Genomic DNA, 20,869 nt, shown 5'->3' with positions numbered 1-20,869 from the left:
TTAATTATATGTTATTTCCATACATTTCCCCTTACTTATTCTAAGCATACTTGTCAATTCTTTCAACAAATTCTACCAATATGTCACATTAAATTAGAAAGAAAAATATCATATGATTTTATTCATATGTGGGATCTAGAAAACAAAACAAATGAATAAAAAAAAGTAAAATAACACATAAATACAGAGAATAGGGGCAAATGGGTGGCTCAGTGGGTTAAGCCTCTGCCTTCGGCTCAGGTCATGATCTCAGGGTTCTGGGATTGAGTCCCATATTTGGCTCTCTGCTCAGCAGGGAGCCTGCTTCCCTCTCTCTCTCTCTTTCTGCCTGCCTCTCTACCTACTTGTGATCTCTGCCTGTCAAATAAAAATAAATAAATAAATATATAGATAGATAGATAAATACAGAGAATAAACTGTTGTCAGAGGGGAGGGACTGGAGGGATGGGCAAAATGGGGAAAGGGGAGTGGGAGACACAGGCTTCTAATTATGGAATGAATAAATAATGGAAATAAAAGGTGCAGCACTGGGAACATACTCAATGGTATTACAATAGTGTTGCATGGTGACAAATGTTAGCTACACCTGGGTTGAGCATAACATAATGTATAGACTTTTCTAATCACTATATTGTACAAATGAAACTAATGTAACATTGTATGTCAACTATACTCAAATTTAAAAAGTAAATTTCTTTTTCCCTAAATTTATAACAATAGTGAGGGAATAAAAACATTCTCAAATCAATTCACTGTGGAAGTTGAACAAACGATCACTTTTCACGTAGAAAATAGACAAAGGGGAGAAATACGGCCTATGTTCTCATTATCTCCTCCTGAATTCTACAGAGACATCAAATGCCCATCTCTAGATTTGCATGCCTTGTTTCCTGATGAACATCTCTGATAAAACACTGATTGTCTAAGGCATGGTTTTAGGAAAGAAAAATTGTGTAAACAAGTTCATATGGAAGAGTTCATTTTCTTCTTTAATTTGTAGGTTTTGAAACCTGATATGGGAGAAGAATTGAGTCAAAGCAGTCTAAGATTGCATACTCCTCAAGGCTCTCATTTTCTCAAAACTTGTAGGCTCTTAATTGAATTCCCTTCCCATCATTTCATCAATTGGTATAACAACATATTATTTCATAATAACAAAGTTGATAAAATTGTGCTAATAGCTCAAAATATTATGGATACTAATTTCTTAAATTTATCTACTTATTTTATTCATTAGCAGCTGACATGAAGTAATTATAATTTAATCTCTTGTATGAGTATGGAGGCAGTATTATACACTAAATTTGATATAGTTTTGATTATGTAATTATGACACGGGATCAAGCCATTCTCACTGATTCACAGAGGAATTGTCTTCAAGAGGAATAGAAAGTGATACTTTAAAATTAGTGTTTTTATAATTTTATTTTTTCATGGAATTCAGGCATGTCTTGTCTAGATTCTTAGTATGAAATTTGACATTTGTTGGGTGTGAAATGCATGATACAGTTCATTATTGATTTATTATCACTTTCAAGTAATTTCCTAACCAGGGAATAGTAAAATGCTTCCTCTCCTATCAATTACATTCAGCTCTGTCAAAAATAAGAATTTCACAGTGACTTCTTACCAATACTAAATCTACTAAGAGCAAGTAATTGTTCTAAATGTCATGGTCACTGTATATATACTTTAATCATGTCTTTAAATATTCTTTGTTTTCTTTTCAGACTATTTTATTTCCCCTGAAAAAATTGATGTGCTTAGAATTAGTCAATGCAATAAGTTGAACTGGCCCCTCTTGGTTCATAAAATATTTACCATGTCCTGAAATGTCAAAATACTTTAGCCTCGTGTTTTCGAAAACTATGATTTATCATGCTGTCAGAGGTGAAGAATTAGGTTTCCTTCTTGAAGCAGATAATAAGAACAAACTGATATTTTGAAATTTGGTATCTTAAAAGCCATGAAACCGAATTTCACTTCATGTTTTTGGCTATATTATGTAATGTCTTTTGTATTAATAAAAACTATTCCTGACATACATTTTAGTCCTGAAAAATAAACGAAAACATGGTTGAAATGCTAAGCTTCGCTAAAGAGAAGTCATTCTAATGTGTGGAGGTTCTACATTTCCTTACATTTAATAGCAATTCCCTTCACACTCAGAAGGCCATGTGCAGTGATTATAGACCACAGTGGGGAATAAACTTTTCCTTACACTCCACTAGCATTTCATATATATTTTTTCTTTAACCCATTTATTTATAATAGGCTTCAAGGAAGAATGGCTTTTTAGATATCAAAAGGCAGTGAAGCAGCTAACATAGAATTTCATAAGGTTTTTGCTGGGTGGCGGAGCAGCGATAGTTGCGTAAGTGGAAGCATTGCTGGGTGCACTTGGCATTTATCACTAATTCTAGTGCAGGGTTCTCTTTGGTGCTTGGCCAGTTTTCTCATCAGGGGACAACAGTAAACTGCTTAATGAAGATTTTAATGACCATTTTAGAAGAGTGAAGTACTTGTGGTTATTTTAATATTTAATGTTGAAATATAAATGGTCATGCATACTTCTAGAAATATATTTGAAATTCTGGTTTCAGATCTAATAAGTAAATTAAGAAATATTTTGTTGTGCAAAATATACAAACAATGAATATTTGGACACTACATCAAAAACCAGTGATGTACTGTATGGTGACTAACATAGCATAATAAAGAAAAAAAAGAAATAATTTGTTGTTGCAGAACAAACATGAGGCATACTTTTCCAGAGACATCTTTGAAATGAAGGAGATAAATCATGTTAATACTACAAAGAAATTTAATCAAATATATGAATATAATCTTAAGTGAATTTATAAATATTATATTCACTGTCCATCATGTATTTTTTTGGCTAAATAAAAAACCCAAGTTCTTACAAACCATTGATATCTTAACTTTAAAACATAATTAAATACTGTAATATATTTATATACTAACATATCTATAATTTTAATTATGGTCTTAAGAAAATACTTTATTTCGATGAAAGTGTCACCATAATAAATTTTGAAAGATTTATTTCAGCAATAAAAATAGTAAATTTGGATTATACACTGAAAGTAATTATATACTCTGCAAACATATGTTGAGGAAGAATATGCTATTTCTTGAAATACACTTCTATTTAAAAATGACATTGTAATCTTTTTAAAAACCTGTTTCTATGAGTAAGTTTGTAAAGTTATTTTAGCTGAGTAAGTATGTATTTGACGATTACATCATCTATCCATATACGATTGAAATTCCATCACCTGATTCTCATTGTTCTCACTTGTGGTTAGGTTTATGGGTTTTACTTACAGACCCAGAAAAAATTAGCCCTATGAGCTATTATCTTGAGTAAGATATGTAATCTGAGTCTCGGTTTTCTTATCTCTATATCAAACATGTTGGAATATATGAAATACATATACACTGCATACTCACCCAGTTCTGTATGCCTATAATTCTTAATTATTTACATCTGTGAATTTCATGTTGTATTAGAAACGAGAAATATGATGAGACTAAAAGCATACTTACTTTGTCAAGTTTGTCATTTTATTTTGAAACTTCACTATTTAAACACTCAAAATAAATACTGTGTCTAAAACAAATATGAGGAAACTAACAATACTAACTTACTTTTAAAAATACAAGTATGAAATTATATTATTTATTATATATATATATTTATTATATATATATAAATATATATATATTTATTATATATATATATTATGAAATTATATTATTTAAAAGAGGTTCTTCTTTTCCTCTAACTATATGCACATGCGCAAACACGCCACATGCATGTAAACATGTCCTCACATGATGCACACTTCTAATCCTATCTCCCACTGTAAATTTTACTTTGTGACTAGAGCAAAAACTCCAAAGTGTAAAAGCTGAAAGATATTTTCTTTTTATTTATTTTGCTTTATTTTTTTTCTTTAATGATTCTTTAATGATTCTTTAAAATTTAAAAATGTTAAGTGACCATGCTGTAGGTGCTTTTATTTTATTATTATTATTATTATTATTTATTAGCACTTTTATTAACTTCAGGCAAATTAAGAATCTATATTTCTCCATATATTTAAGTAGTATAAACAATATCCTAAGCTCTAAATGCCAATTTTTGTGTCATAAACTCTTACAATGCTATATATTTCCAAATGTACATGTTTTTACCTTGACTTTATGTCGTTGCTCATTCTTCTTCAAATTTTCCCTCATGTTTCTTAATGCTGTATATTGTTTTCTGGTTTAATTTTAAAAACATAACCATAGTACTCCATGCAACATGATTCTTAATATCAAATATTGTAGAACAGTTTCATTATGAAAATCAAGAGTTCCCTCCACCATTCATTCTCTCCCTAACCTCACCTCTCTAGAAACTGCTCTAATTATTTCTGCATTTAAGTCTTTGCTGGCTTTCTCCTGGGCAGACTTTAATTGTCTTCCATTCCCTATTTTTCCCTTATTCGATTTAGTCAGAGGATTCTGTGCAAAGCCAGAAACTTCCTTTTCTAGCCTCTCTGACTGCTATGTATGGCCATGTGACTAAATTCAAACCAAAGGAATAGGAGTAGCTTCTGGTAATACGTTTTAAAAATTAATATGATTGTCCTCTATTTCTCTTCTTTCTTTATTCCCAAGAAAAACAAATATGGTGCTGGTGAGCCAGCAGGTAAGGGAGATACCCTGTGGATATCAAAGCAATAAAATAACCTGGATATCCTCAGGGAAAATAACCACTTATGTGACCTGGCTGTCTGCCTGCACTAGACTGTTAGGGGAGAGAGAAATGCATTTCTATCATATATAAATGTCATTTAAGTTTATATGATTTTTTTTTTAAGATTTTATTTATTTATTTGATAGAGATCACAAGTAGGCAGAGAGGAGAGGCAGGTAGAGAGAGAGGAGGAAGCAGGCTCCCTGCCAAGCAGAGAGCCCGATGCGGGGCTTGATCCCAGGACCGTGGGATCATGACCTGAGCCGAAGGCAGAGGCTTAACCCACTGAGCCACCCAGGCGCCCCAAGTTTATATGATTTTTTAAGGTCTTAGTGTTATAGCAAATTAGCACATTTCCTAATTAATGCAGAAACTGACATTTCATTTCTTTTTAATTTTAAGGGATTTTATTTATTCCATAGCACAAAGAAGAGATCTGAGATAATATAAATGATAATATAAAACAAAACTAACACATTGTTTTACTACGTGGCATAACAAGTGGGATATTGCCATAACAAATACTTTGAATTAAAAAACAAAGAGAGAAAGAAAGAAAGGGAAGGAAGGAAGGAAGGAAGGAGGGAAGGACCTGGATTGATTAAATGACTAGATAGTAGACTGTACCAACATATTTGGTGGAAATGTGCCTAGCGGGTACCTGGGTGGCTCAGTCAGTGTCTGCCTTCAGCTCAGTCATGATACCAGGATCCTGGAATCCAGCCCTGCATCAGGCTCCCTGCTCAGCAAGGAGTCTGCTTCTCCCTTTCCCTTTGTCCCTCTCCCTGCTTGTGCTTTCTCTCTCTCTTCTCTCTTTCTCCCTCTCTCAAAAACAAAACAAAACAAACAAACAAAAAAACCTTGAAAAAATTAAAAAAAAAAAAAGAAAAAGAAAAGAAAATGTTGCCTGTTATGACCTAAACCAGAGATCCTGATCTTTGAAATAAAAGCATTCTTCAAAGTTTCTCTTGCTGAAAGGGTGGGAGTGGTGTGTTCATAGAAAGGAGAATGTGTTTAGACACTGAGCAGTAGGAGAGTGGATTGTAGAGGACACCACTGACTGTTCCTAATGTCCTTTCCCCTCCCCCCCTTTTAAAGTAATAGAGTCACTTGTGTTTTAGAAGATATAAGCCATCCCAGGTAGAAACTATATTGCCCAGCCTCTTATACCCATATATGTCCATGAAACTGAATTTTGTCCACTGGAGCCTGAGTTAAATTTTCAGGGCATGCTATTTAAAAAGGAAGTTACTTACCTTCTGCATCTTTTCTTTCCCCACCCATATGTTAGTACACTACTAGGTCAGCCCTAATTAAACAAATTAGCAGGATAGCATCCCATGATGACTGGAAATAGAGATATGAGGAACTTGGGTTCTTGGAAGATTTTTGCCGAGTAAAAATACTCACCTAATTTCAAATATCTTCCTATTTTTTCAACTGAAAAGTGAGACAGAATAAATCTCTATTTCCTCTGAGCAAATATACATTTTTATCATAGTTTGACATATATTCTTACTAATACAGAAATGCTTCTCTAAGTATTAAAAAGATTTTTAAAAAATTATCATCTGGAGACTTATTCTCTTTCCTTCCTCCATTGATAGATAATGATATAATTGACATACCTTTTTCATTCCTCCCACCACTTCAGTAGTTAACTCTATATTTCAAAGAGCACATTTTTTTTTTTATTTTGTATTCCACTACCCATAACAGTATTTCTTCTTCAATTTTCTAAGCTAAAGAGATTAGTCCTCCCTGCCTGCTATTTACCTTCCCTCCCAAATACCAATTCTCAAACCTACAAATTATGTCTTTTATATCTTCCATGATGATAATGGTTTCATTCTCTTTGTAACATTAATTTAATCTTTTATTTCAGTTTGGCTTTCAATTTTGTGACTTTAATTGATTGTAGGAGTTGAGACTAATTATTAAAATTTAGAATTCTGTGACTATGAAAGTATATTCACTTTTAAGGAAATTACTACACTAGCATTGGATTTCTCTTGTGCATGGGTCTAATGTCACAACCCCAGTACCACTCAAAGAATGTTTCTAGCAATAATTTGGGATTTCTTTTTCTTAGAGATCTCTTTGCTGGTGGATAGATTTACAACATAAATTATTTGATAGAACTTCCTTTATCACTGTCCTGAGGTGAGCCTACTCTGTCCTTTGATCTTTGTTCTTATTCCCTAGTTGCACTAGGAACAAAAAAAAAAAATCCTGAAGTTATCATCAAAAAAAGTTAAGTGGGAATAAAGTTATGCATTCAAATTATTTTCTCTTAAACTTTGAAGAAATTTCCCCACTATCTTTTAATAATAGCAAGTTGAATAAATTTCTTAACAGTTTTGTTCTTATTCCATTAGACTTATTAAGTGCTTTAATTTGTTTTGTTTTTGACTAGCTGGAATATTTAGTTTTGCTTCTTTTTATTAGTGTATCAATGTATATTTTGATATATCTAAAAGTTTTCTTTAAAGATGAATATTTTTTCATTGATTTTGTTAAACACTATTTTCTATTTTAAGTATTATGCCATTCATGCCTGGGTTTTTTTTTTTTTTTTACAATTTTATTCTTGATATTTTTTTTCTCCATATTTTCTTTCAATGCCTTTGAAATGTCTAACATGTAATTCAGATCCTATTTACTACTTGAAGTCACTCCAGACAAGTACAGCCTACCTTTGCTTCTTTTAACCTCTAAACATAAATGGGATGAAATTGGATATGTCTTTATCTCTATGTGGAGAGATGTGGGTGTACATCTCAAATTCCAACTGTAGTTTTACTTCCATAACTGAAATATAAGATCCTTGAGACCTTCATAATATCTTACTCCTGTACTTATTTTATAATTTCCTCTGCTAAATCCATTATAATATACAGTGACTAACAAAATATAGGTAATAAAAAATACCTACTTCACAGTTGATGTTAAATGGTTTATGATTCTTCTTATTACATTAGAGATGCACAATTATACCAAATTTTGCTTGGCATATTGCTGACCTAGGAAGTGTTAAATACAGATGTTGTCAATACTACATTGAACAATGTTTCTCTTGTACACCCAACAATCTTTTCCTCAGTAATATCTACTAATCTCCTGTGCATCCTTCAAGATAGTTAGACATTATTTGCTCTCTCGAAGTGCAAATATAGATTTTCTCTATGATATAATCTTTGAATAATATACCACTCAATGTATTAGTAATGCTGTTTTACTTAAATCCATCCTTTTAAGTATATATTCAGGGTGGTTCCTTGGTTTACTGTTTTGCTCTTTATTCATTAATACCACTAGTACCATTAGGTCCTTAGAAGTAATTCAAGACATACGTTTGGAATGAAAACAATTTAATAAAAGGAAAACAATTTAGCAAAGAGTAAGCAGGAGATAGTTTATTAATCATGGAAAATGTCATATTTTAAATGTTCCAAGTTTTCTCCACATAAAATATACTGATGATACAAAGCTTGTTTTTCAGGTCACAGGCACCCGTTTTCTATTCTCTGTCTTCTGTAGTCAGCATTATACTACCCACAGTACAGACTAAGTTCATTCAGGCAGTGTGAGTAAGTTCTACCTTTGCTCCTGTGCATGTTTCCTAGGGTTGACCTCACAAATTAACACAAACTTGGTGCATTAAAACATAGAATTTTATTCTCTCTTAGATCTGGAGACCAGAAGTTTAAACTCATGGTATTGTCAGGGGTGTATTTTCTCCAGATTGTCTAGGAGATATCTGTTTTCTTTCTTTCCCTTTCTTTCTTTCTTTCTCTTTCTTTCTTTCTTTCTAGATTTTATTTATTTATTTGACAGAGAGAGAGAGAGAGAAAACACAAGTAAGCAGAGCAGCAGGCAGAGGGGGAGAGAGAAGCAGTCTCTCTGCTGACTAGGAAGCCCGATGCAGGACTCCATTCCAGGACCCTGGAATCCTGACCTGAGCCAAAAGCAGCAGCTTAACCAACTGAGCCCCTGTTTTTTAACCCAGTCGCCCTGGTTTGTTTTTGTTTTTTGTTTTGTTTTGTTTCTTATATCTTCTGGTGGTTGTCAGCTTTCCTTCACCAGCAGCTACTGCACTCCAGTCTTTGCCTCCCTGAGCACAATGCTCATTGCTTTTCTTTTTCTGTGTCCTTTATAAGGAAACTTGACATTGAATTTACGTCTAGTCTGAATAGTCTAGGATGATCTCTTTATTTCAAGACCCTTACCTATATTTACAAATACCCTTTTTCCAAATAAAGTAGCATTCACATATTGCAGGGATTAGGGTGTGGATATATCTTTCTGAGAACCACCACTCAACCTACTATACTCTAATATCACTTACTAAACATTCTCTACTTTGATAAATACACAGAGAGGTGTTTACCTCCTTTAGCAATATCGGAATGGAAATGAACCTACAACACATTTTTAAAAGGAACAGAAAGGGGGTATTTCAGTTTCTTTCTACAGAAATTACTGCACTACCAGGGATTTAGAGGTATCATTTCCAGCTTTTTGTCTAATCTTCTCAATTTATAGGACAGGAAAATGTTAAAAAATTTTGCATTACCCTCTGCTCCAAGCTTTCACCAAGATGATATTTCTCAGTGTGAAATTCTGTTCCTGACAAAATAAGATCCTTTCCAGTTTTTTTTCTTCTTAACTCCTTTTTTTTCTGTTATATTTTAAACTCACTACTTTTTCAGTTTAACCCAGATAATTCTTATAGTTACAATATTAGTCATCATGTCTAACAATTTTAACAATACAGAGTCTAATTGGAATACCATTTACATATATTATTTTTGTCCTTTTTATTTATTTATTTATTTGGGTCTCTCTCTCTTTTTTCTTTCTTTCTTTCTTTTTTTCCCCCCCATCTTTTGTGGAATATCATCTTAGAATGGCTACCAAAAATCAAGAGATTACGTCTTGGTGAGAACACGGAGAAGAGGGAACCCTTGTACAATATTGATGAGACTGTAAGTTGGTGCAGCCACTGTGAAAAACAGTATGGAGGTTCCTCAAAAAATTAAAAATAGAGCCACCTTATGATCCAGCAATTCTAATTCCAGATATATATCCAAAGGAAACAAAATCACTATTTCAAAAAGATATCTGTGCCTCCATGTTCATAGCAGCATTATTTACAATAGCTAAGACATGAAAAAAACCAAAGTGTCCATCAGTGGATGAATGGATAAAGAAGTTGTGATATATATTGGGAAATTGTTTAGCCATAAAAAAAGAAGGAAATCTTGCCCTTTACAATGACATGGGTGGAACATGAAGGCGTTATACCAAGTAAGATAAGTCACACAGAAAAAGACAAATGCCATATGATCTCACTTATATGTGAAATCTTAAAAAACAAAACAAAACAAAAAACAAAAAACAAACAAAATCTAAACTCATGGAAACAGAGAACAGATTGGTGGTTGCAAGAGAAGGGGCAATGGGGATAGGGAAAATGAGTAAAGAAGGTTAAAAGTCACAAAATTCCAGTTGTTTATATGTCAATTATATCTCAATAGAATTAGAAAAAAATTACCTTCATAACAATATAAAGTTTATTTCTCACAACACAGTGAATGAATCAGTAGTTTGATGCCTGGTGCTGTGAGGCAATTCAACCTAGTGCTTCTATATGTCTTGAGACAGGCTTTTCCCCTGCATTAACATTATATATATTAGTTGAGATACAATTGACATAAAACATTATATTAATTTCAGGCATACAGCATAGTGATTCAATATATGTATATATTGCAAAAGGATTACCATGACAAGTCTGGTCTAGTTAATATCCATCATGTATGTTGTTTTCTGTAACATACACAATTACAAACTTTTTTTTTTTTTTTGTGATGAGAGCCTTTAAGATCTATTCCTTCAGAAACTTTGAAATATGCAATTCAGTACTAACTATAGTTGTCATGCTGTATATTACATTCCCTGATGTATTCTGGATCAGAGACATTTATATGGCAAAAACTTTGGAAGCTAGTAATTGTCTCCTTCAGGGTCAGAGGAAAACAGGGAACTTAACCAGGGTAGTAAAGATAATATCTCTCTTTAGAGGGAAGGATGGGCTGGTTTGTCAGCAGCAGCTTTATAAGACTGTTTAGTTTCATTTTGTTTTGATTTATCCTCAGTGTTTCTCATCTGTGACACAGACACACTGTATACAGCATTGTCCTAGGTCCACTCCATATTGTCCCTCTGAGACTTGAGGGACAAGGGACCTGATGAGAACATGAAGTTCATGCTATTTTTAAAAATTTTTTTACTGTAAGTAATATATTGCCTAAATTGATTTTGGCTCATATCTCCTTAATGGCCAAATTTTTAGAAGGATGGCAAAACGACTTAGCATCTGCCAGCACACTGTTGCTTGAGAGTTGCTTAACACCTAAGAAGTGGCTCTTCTTTATGCAATTATTCAGATACTCAGATTCTTTCCATATAATGGTTCTACCATATTCTAACACTAACAGCCTTTTGCTTGATTGTTTTGTCTAAATGGCAGATTAAAGAAAGTAAAAGACAGAATGGGAGGGGGAGATCTAGATAAAAATCTTTAAAATAAGTTCATCACTTCCATCAATGTTTTACTAAACAGAATATGGTCACATAGCTTTATTTTCATGTATGGGAACTGGAATATAATACCTAGTAATAAATATGACAGAGGGAGGAAGACAGATATTTGTAAGTACTAGCAGTCTATCACAGTCACTATTAGATATTATCAGAAATAGCCTCTTCCAAGATTTTATGTTGCAAAATTTGCCAATCCTGTGGTAAAATCCCAATGAATTATTGATATTTGTATTTTTGATGAAACTTCAATTTGAAGAATCCATATGTGCTAAATCTTGCTTTAAATTTTTTGATCTTTTTAAAAATTTTGTTGGTTTATAATTACCATGTTATATTAATTATAAATGTATAGCATAATTCAATATTTGTATGTATTGCAAAAAGGTCATCACAATAAGTCTAGTTAATATTTGTTGCCATACATTGTTACAAATTTTTTCCTGTGATTAGGAAAATCTTTTGATCTTTACGTCTTATCTTTCATTTTTCTAGGGCACTCAAAGAGTCCTAGACTATGATAATCCTTAAACTTCAAAGGCACCTACAATCCATTGATTCTATGACCTTTTCACCTTCTTTACCTACCCCACAATCTATTTCAGCTCCTGGAAGATTTCTCCTCATTTGAGTGACACTATTAAAAAAAATTTTTTTTAAGCTCACTGCACATACTAACTTTTCTTTTATGACACCTTTTAATCCATGCCAATGTAGGACAGTTTCACCCCTAAGCTCACTTGACCACACAAGATTTTGTTAAGATTATGAATAATCTCCACATTTGAAAATCCATGGGCATTTCTCATTTCTAATCTTTCTCAAACTTTTATCAACATTTGACATTTTCTTCACTTCATCCTTGAAACATTGTCTTTTCTTAGCTTTCAAGATAGTTATTCTTAGCACTCTTCTTTCTTAACTAGCCATTCCTTTCTAGCCTACATTTAGACTTTTTCTTAATATCATTAACCTCTAAATATTGGAAAACCTGATATTCAGTTTTTGATCCTCTTCTCTTTTCTCATTACATTCATTTACTGGTTATTTTAGCTAATCTCATGGCTTTGAATATGCAATTTCCACACTGATGATTTGCAAATTTATATTTCAACTCTGGATCACTCTCATAAATCACAAACTCATATATACAACATCTGCAATTGATCTCTACCCTTGAACGTGTAATGGACACTGTTCTCTTGCATTTTCTAATCCATGTAAGTAGCAACTCCTCTCTTCCAGTTTTTCAAGCCCCAAGTCATGAAGAGTTATTTTTGACAGTTCTCCTTCTCTCACATTACACATACAATTTAAAAGCAAATTTTCTTGGGGCACCTGGGTGGCCCAGTTTGTAGAGCAACTGACTCTTGGTTTTGGCTCAGGACATGATCTTAAGATGGTGGGACTGAGCCCTGAATTGAGGTTGAATTGTGCTGAGGTTGGAGCTTGCTTAAAATTTTCTCTCCCTCTCCCTCTGTCTCCCCAAAATAAATAAATAAATCTTAAAAAAAACAACAACAACAAATTTTCTTGTTTTGTGTTTTCAAAATATTTCCAGAATTAAACTACTTTTTTTTTTTTTTTAATTTTATTATACTTCTACTATTCTTGTCCTTAATGTTGGGACCAAACCAGTCTGGGTCTTACTGGATAACTGAAATTATTGCTTACTGATGTCTCTCTCACTCTTTGTCTTTATTCATCTAGAGCTAATTCTTTTTTTATTTTTATTTTTTTTTTTAAAGATTTTATTTATTTATTTGACAGACAGAGATCACAAGTAGGCAGACAGGCAGGCAGAGAGAGAGAGGGAAGCAGGCTCCCCACTGAGCAGAGAGCCTGATGTGGGGCCCGATCCCAGGACCCTGAGATGATGACATGAGCCTAAGGAAGAGGCCTAACCCACTGAGCCACCCAGGCACCCCTAGAGCTAATTCTTAATAACACAACTGATAATTTTTTATAAGCATAATACATATTTTCCACTTTTTTGGGTCAGAATCCTCCACTGGATTTCCATTTTATCTATTAAAAATCATAATGCTAAAAATGGCCTACAAATCTTCACAATCACACAATTATCTGACACCATTTTTCTTTTTTCTGTGAGTGCTATTCTCAAGGTATACTGCTCTAAGCCATGCCTTATTGTTTCTTGACCATGCCAGACATTCTACTGTCTGAGGGACTTGGTTCTTCCCTCTTCTTAGAATAATATTCCTTCAGTTAACTGCATTCCTCATATCTTGTACCTTATTAATTCTTTGCTCAAATATCACCTCAAAGATTATCTCCCTGATATCTTGTTTAAATTCTAGCTTACTCCTACACTTTTGTTTTCCTTTTCACTGCTCTGTTTTTATCCATATCACTAATCACTATCTGTATTATATATTATGCATTTGCTTGATTATTTTTATCTTATACTAAAATATAACCTCCATGAGATCAGAAATATGATTTGTTCACTTCTATACTTGACATATACAGAGTGAGCACTAAAATATGTTGAATGGAAGAATATTTTAAATACTCAGAATGCAGTTATTTGAAAATAATTTCTCATATATTTTTTCTCTCTTGAATAAAAACTAATCAATTTATGTAGAAAGAAAGAAATGACTGGTTAATAACAACAAAAAAATAGGAATATAACCTTTATGTTAGCACATTTTTAATTAGAATAGAGAAACAAATGTAAGACCTCTAAGTGAACTTATACATTTTTAAAGATGATAACTTTTTTTACAGGTCAAGAATCTTGTTTTTAATTGTCACAGATTTCATAATTATAAACATGTGAGATCCATCATGAACAATTTACTTTATTATTTTCACGGCTATATATTTTTTGTTGCAAAATATATATGTTTTCATTTCTATAATCTTAAAAAAAAACAAAACTCTTTTGCCTATAGGTGAACTCTAGAGAAAACAGGTTTAAAAAAATTTCAATATGAATAATGTGTAATTTTGATCATTGCCATATGGATTTTAAAAGTGAAATTAACTGACAAGGGAAAGAAAGGAATTAATGCATGGAAAATTCAGATTTAAAAAAAATGGAGATAAGTCTGGCAAGTGTTCAAAGTTTCATCATCCACTGTAAAAAATATACCTAAAAATAGGGGGGGAGGAGTCAAGATGGCGGAGAAGTAGCAGGCTGAGACGACATCGGGTAGCAGGAGATCAGCTAGATAGCTTATCTAACCATTGTGAACACCTATAAATCCAACGGGAAATCGAAGAGAAGAAGAGCAACAATCCCAGAAACAGAAAATCGATCACTTTCTGAAAGGTAGGACCTGCGGAGAAGTGAATCCAAAGCGACGGGAAGATAGACCCCGGGGGGAGGGGCCGGCACCCGGCAAGCGGCGGAGCGACGGAGCACAAAATCGGGACTTTTAAAAGTCGGCTCCACTGGGAGACATCAGTCCAGAGGCTAAACTGGGGGGAAACCCAGGCGGGGTCAGCATAACCCCAGGACCCGCAGGGTCACAGAAGGACTGGGGATGTCTGAGTGCCGCAGAGCTCGCAGGTATTAGATCGGGGAAGCCGGCTATAGCGACAAAGCCGAGGAGTGAGCTCTAAGCCCGGGGTTACCTTGTGCCGGTCGCAGGCTGGGTGGGCTCGGAGCGCGGCCGGAGGCCACGGAGACAAAAGCGACCCGGCGCTTTTCTCCAGCTCCAACAATTGACTGCTTTCCTCAAGCCAGGGAGGCGGGGCTATTGGGCGCTTTGCTCTGAGAGTGCACTGAGGAGCGGAACCCCAAGCTCTCGGCTCCTCCGGGCCGAGAGATTGGGAGGCCGCCATCTTCATTCCCGTCCTCCGGAACTCTACGGAAAGCGCTCAGGGAACAAAAGCTCCGGAAAGCGAACCCGAGCGGATTACTTAGCCTGGCCCCTGGCAAGGGCGGTGCAATTCCGCCTGCGGCAAAGACACTTGAGAATCACTACAACAGGCCCCTCCCCCAGAAGATCAACAAGAAACCATCCAAAACCAACTTCAGTCACCAAGAACAGCGGAATTCCACAGCAGGAGAAAGCAAATCTTATCTGGACAAAATGACAAGGCGGAAAAACTCACCTCAAAAAAAAGAACAAGAGGCCGTACCGAAGGCTGGAGACCTAATCAATACAGACATAGGTAGCATGACAGATCTAGAGTTCAGAATGACAATTCTCAAGGTTCTAGCCGGGCTCGAAAAAGGCATAGAAGATATTAGAGAAACCCTCTCCAGAGAGATAAAAGCCCTTTCTGGAGAAATAAAAGAACTAAAATCTAACCAAGTTGAAATAAAAAAAGCTATTAATGAGGTGCAATCAAAAATGGAAGCTCTCACTGCCAGGATAAATGAGGCAGAAGAAAGAATTAGTGACATAGAAGACCAAATGACAGAGAATAAAGAAGCTGAGCAAAAGAGAGACAAACAACTACTGGAACACGAGGAGAGGATTCGAGAGATAAGTGACACCATAAGACGACACAACATTAGAATAATTGGGATTCCAGAAGAAGAAGAAAGAGAGAAGGGAGCAGAAGGTATATTGGAGACAATTATTGGAGAGAATTTCCCTAATATGGCAAAGGGAACAAACATCAAAATCCAGGAGATGCTAAGAACGCCCCTCAAAATCAATAAAAATAGGTCCACACCTCGTCACCTGATAGTAAAATTTACAAGTCTTAGCGACAAAGAGAAAATCCTGAAAGCAGCCCGGGAAAAGAAGTCTGTAACATACAAGGGTAAAAACATTAGATTGGCAGCGGACTTATCCACAGAGACCTGGCAGGCCAGAAAGAACTGGCATGATATATTCAGAGCACTAAACGAGAAAAACATGCAGCCAAGAATACTATATCCGGCTAGGCTATCATTGAAAATAGAAGGAGAGATAAAGAGCTTCCAGGACAAACAAAAGCTGAAAGAATTTGCAAACACCAAACCAGCTCTACAGGAAATATTGAAAGGGGTCCTCTAAGCAAAGAGAGACCCTAAAAGTAGTAGATCAGAAAGAAACAGAAACAATATACAGTAACAATCATTTTACAGGCAATACAATGGCACTAAATTCATATCTCTCAATAGTTACCCTGAATGTTAATGGGCTCAATGCCCCAATCAAAAGACACAGGGTATCAGAATGGATAAAAAAACAAAACCCATCCATATGCTGCCTACAAGAAACTCATTTTAGACCCGAAGACACCTCCAGATTTAAAGTGAGGGGGTTGAAAACAATGTACCATGCTAATGGACATCAGAAGAAAGCTGGGGTGGCAATCCTTATATCAGATCAATTAGATTTTAAGCCAAAGACTATAATAAGAGATGAGGAAGGACACTATATCATACTCAAAGGGTCTGTCCAACAAGAAGATCTAACAATCTTAAATATCTATGCCCCTAACATGGGAGCAGCCAACTATATAAACCAATTAATAACAAAATCAAAGAAATACATTGACAGTAATACAATAATAGCAGGGGACTTTAACACTCCCCTCACTGAAATGGACAGGTCATCTAAGCAAAAGATCAACAAGGAAATAAAGGCCTTAAATGACACACTGGACCAGATGGACATCACAGATATATTCAGAACATTCCATCCCAAAGCAACAGAATATACATTCTTCTCTAGTGCACATGGAACATTCTCCAGAATAGACCACATCCTGGGTCATAAATCAGGTCTCAATCGGTACCAAAAGATCGAGATCATTCCCTGCATATTTTCAGACCACAATGCTCTGAAGCTCGAACTCAATCACAAGAGGAAATTTGGAAAGAACGCAAATACATGGAGACTAAACAGCATCCTTCTAAAAAATGAATGGGTCAACCAGGAAATTAAAGAAGAATTGAAAAAATTCATGGAAACAAATGATAATGAAAACACAACAGTTCAAAATCTGTGGGACACAACAAAGGCAGTCCTGAGAGGAAAATATATAGCAGTGCAAGCCTTTCTCAAGAAGAAAGGTCTCAAATACACAACCTAACCCTACACCTAAAGGAGCTGGAGAGAGAACAACAAAGAAAGCCTAAACCCAGCAGGAGAAGAGAAATAATAAAGATCAGAGCAGAAATCAATGAAATAGAAACTCAAAAAACAATAGAACAAATCAACAAAACTAGGAGCTGGTTCTTTGAAAGAATTAATAAGATTGATAAGCCCCTGGCCAGACTTATCAAAAAGAAAAGAGAAAGGACCCAAATAAATAAAATCATGAATGAAAGAGGAGAGATCACAACCAACACCAAAGAAATACAAACAATTATAAGAACATACTACGAGCAACTCTATGGCAACAAATTTGACAACCTGGAAGAAATGGATACATTTCTAGAGATGTATAAACTACCACAACTGAACCAGGAAGAAATAGATAACCTGAACAGACCCATAACCAGTAAGGAGATTGAAACAGTCATCAAAAATCTCCAAACAAACAAAAGTCCAGGACCAGACGGCTTCCCAGGGGAATTCTACCAAACATTTAAAGAAGAATTAATTCCTATTCTCCTGAAACTGTTCCAAAAAATAGAAATGGAAGGAAAACTTCCAAACTCATTCTATGAGGCCAGCATCACCTTGATCCCAAAACCAGACAAGGATCCCACCAAAAAAGAGAATTACAGACCAATATCCTTGATGAACACAGATGCGAAAATTCTCACCAAAATACTGGCCAATAGGATCCAACAGTACATTAAAAGGATTATTCACCACGACCAAGTGGGATTTATTCCAGGGCTGCAAGGTTGGTTCAACATCCGCAAATCCATCAATGTGATACAATACATTAATAAAAGAAAGAGTAAGAACCATATGATACTCTCAATAGATGCTGAAAAAGCATTTGACAAAGTGCAGCATCCCTTCCTGATTAAAACTCTTCAAAGTGTAGGGATAGAAGGCACATACCTCAATATTATCAAAGCCATCTATGAAAAACCCACCGCAAATATCATTCTCAATGGAGAAAAACTGAAAGCTTTTCCGCTAAGGTCAGGAACACGGCAGGGATGTCCGTTATCACCACTGCTGTTCAACATAGTACTAGAAGTCCTAGCCTCAGCAATCAGACAACAAAAAGAAATTAAAGGCATCCAAATCGGCAAAGAAGAAGTCAAACTATCACTCTTTGCAGATGATATGATACTATATGTGGAAAACCCAAAAGGCTCCACTCCAAAACTGCTAGAACTTATACAGGAATTCAGTAAAGTGTCAGGATATAAAGTCAATGCACAGAAATCAGTCGCATTTCTTTACACTAACAACAAGACAGAAGAAAGAGAAATTGAGGAGTCAGTCCCATTTACAATCGTACCCAAAACCATAAGATACCTAGGAATAAATCTAACCAAAGAGGCAAAGAATCTATACTCAGAAAACTATAAAGTACTCATGAAAGAAATTGAGAGAGACACAAAGAAATGGAAAAATATTCCATGCTCATGGATTGGAAGAACAAATATTGTGAAAATGTCTATTTTACCTAAAGCAATCTACACATTTAATGCAATCCCTATCAAAATCCCATCCATTTTTTTTAAAGAAATAGAACAAATAATCCTAAAATTTATATGGAACCAGAAAAGACCTCGAATAGCCAAAGGAATATTGAAAAAGAAAGCCAAAGTCGGTGGTATCACAATTCCAGACTTCAAGCTCTATTACAAAGCTGTCATCATCAAGACAGTATGGTACTGGCACAAAAACAGACATATAGACCAATGGAACAGAATAGAGAGCCCAGAAATAGACCCTCAACTCTATGGTCAACTAATCTTCGACAAAGCAGGAAAGAATATCCAATGGAAAAAAGACAGCCTCTTCAACAAATGGTGCTGGGAAAATTGGACAGCCACATGCAGAAAAATGAAATTGGACTATTTCCTTACACCACACACGAAAATAGACTCAAAGTGGATGAAGGACCTCAATGTGCGAAAGGAATCTATCAAAATCCTTGAGGACAATGCAGGCAGCAACCTCTTTGACCTCCACCGCAGCAACTTCTTCCTAGGAACATCGCCAAAGGCAACAGAAGCAAGGGCAAAAATGAACTATTGGGATTTCATCAAGATCAAAAGCTTTTGCACAGCAAAGGAAACAGTTAACAAAACCAAAAGACAACTGACAGAATGGGAGAAGATATTTGCAAACGACATATCAGATAAAGGGCTCGTATCCAAAATCTATAAAGAGCTTATCAAACTCAATACCCAAAGAACAAATAATCCAGTCAAGAAATGGGCAGAGGACATGAACAGACATTTCTGCAAGGAAGACATCCAGATGGCCAACAGACACATGAAAAAATGCTCCACATCACTCGGCATCAGGGAAATACAAATCAAAACCACAATGAGATACCACCTCACACCAGTCAGAATGGCTAAAATTAACAAGTCAAGAAATGACAGATGCTGGCGAGGATGCGGAGAGAGGGGAACCCTCCTACACTGTTGGTGGGAATGCAAGCTGGTGCAACCACTCTGGAAAACAGTGTGGAGGTTCCTCAAAAAACTGAAAATAGAGCTACCCTATGACCCAGCAATTGCACTCCTGGGTATATATCCTAAAGATACAAACGTGGTGCTCCGAAGGGGCACGTGCACCCGAATGTTTATAGCAGCAATGTCCACAATAGCCAAACTGTGGAAAGCGCCTAGATGTCCATCAACAGATGAATGGATAAAGAAGATGTGGTATATATACACAATGGAATACTATGCAGCCATCAAAAGACATGAAATCTTGCCATTTGCGACGACGTGGATGGAACTAGAGGGTATCATGCTTAGCGAAATAAGTCAATCGGAGAAATATAACTATCATATGATCTCTTTGATATGAGGAAGTGGAGATGCAAGGTGGGGGGGTTTAGGGGGAGGTAGGAAAAGAAAAAATGAAAAGATGGGATTGGGAGGGAGACAAACCATAAAAGACTCAATCTCAAGAAACAGACTGAGGGTTGCGGGGGGGAAGGGGGATGGGAGAGGGTGGTGGGGAAATGGACATTGGGGAGGGTATGTGCTATGATGAGTGCTGTGAAATGTGTAAACCAGACGATTCACAGACCTGTACCCCTGGGGATAAAAATACATTATATGTTTATTAAAATAAAAAAATTAAAAAAAAAACAAAAAAAAAACTCAAAAAAAAATATACCTAAAAATAAAATGTTTATTTGATTTTGTTCGTAAAATATTAAAATAAAATTTTATTTTAGACATAAAATAATTCAAATATTTGTGACCTCTAGCTTTATGAACAAAATACAATGAAGTATAAAGTTGAAATTATGTCCAATTATCTCTGTGTAAACAGGGAATGCGCTAGTTTGATATGGAATGCTGATGCTTAGTCCTTCTTACAAAGTTATATATTTGTTGTTGATGAGATTTTTTGCTTAAATAATTAAAATAATTGTTTCCAAAACTCCAATTTTTACTCATAGCTATTATCACTC

Source organism: Martes martes (genome assembly GCF_963455335.1).
Source record: "Martes martes genome assembly, chromosome: 2".
NCBI classification, from domain to species: domain Eukaryota; kingdom Metazoa; phylum Chordata; class Mammalia; order Carnivora; family Mustelidae; genus Martes; species Martes martes.
Note: the sequence above shows the minus strand (reverse complement) of the source record.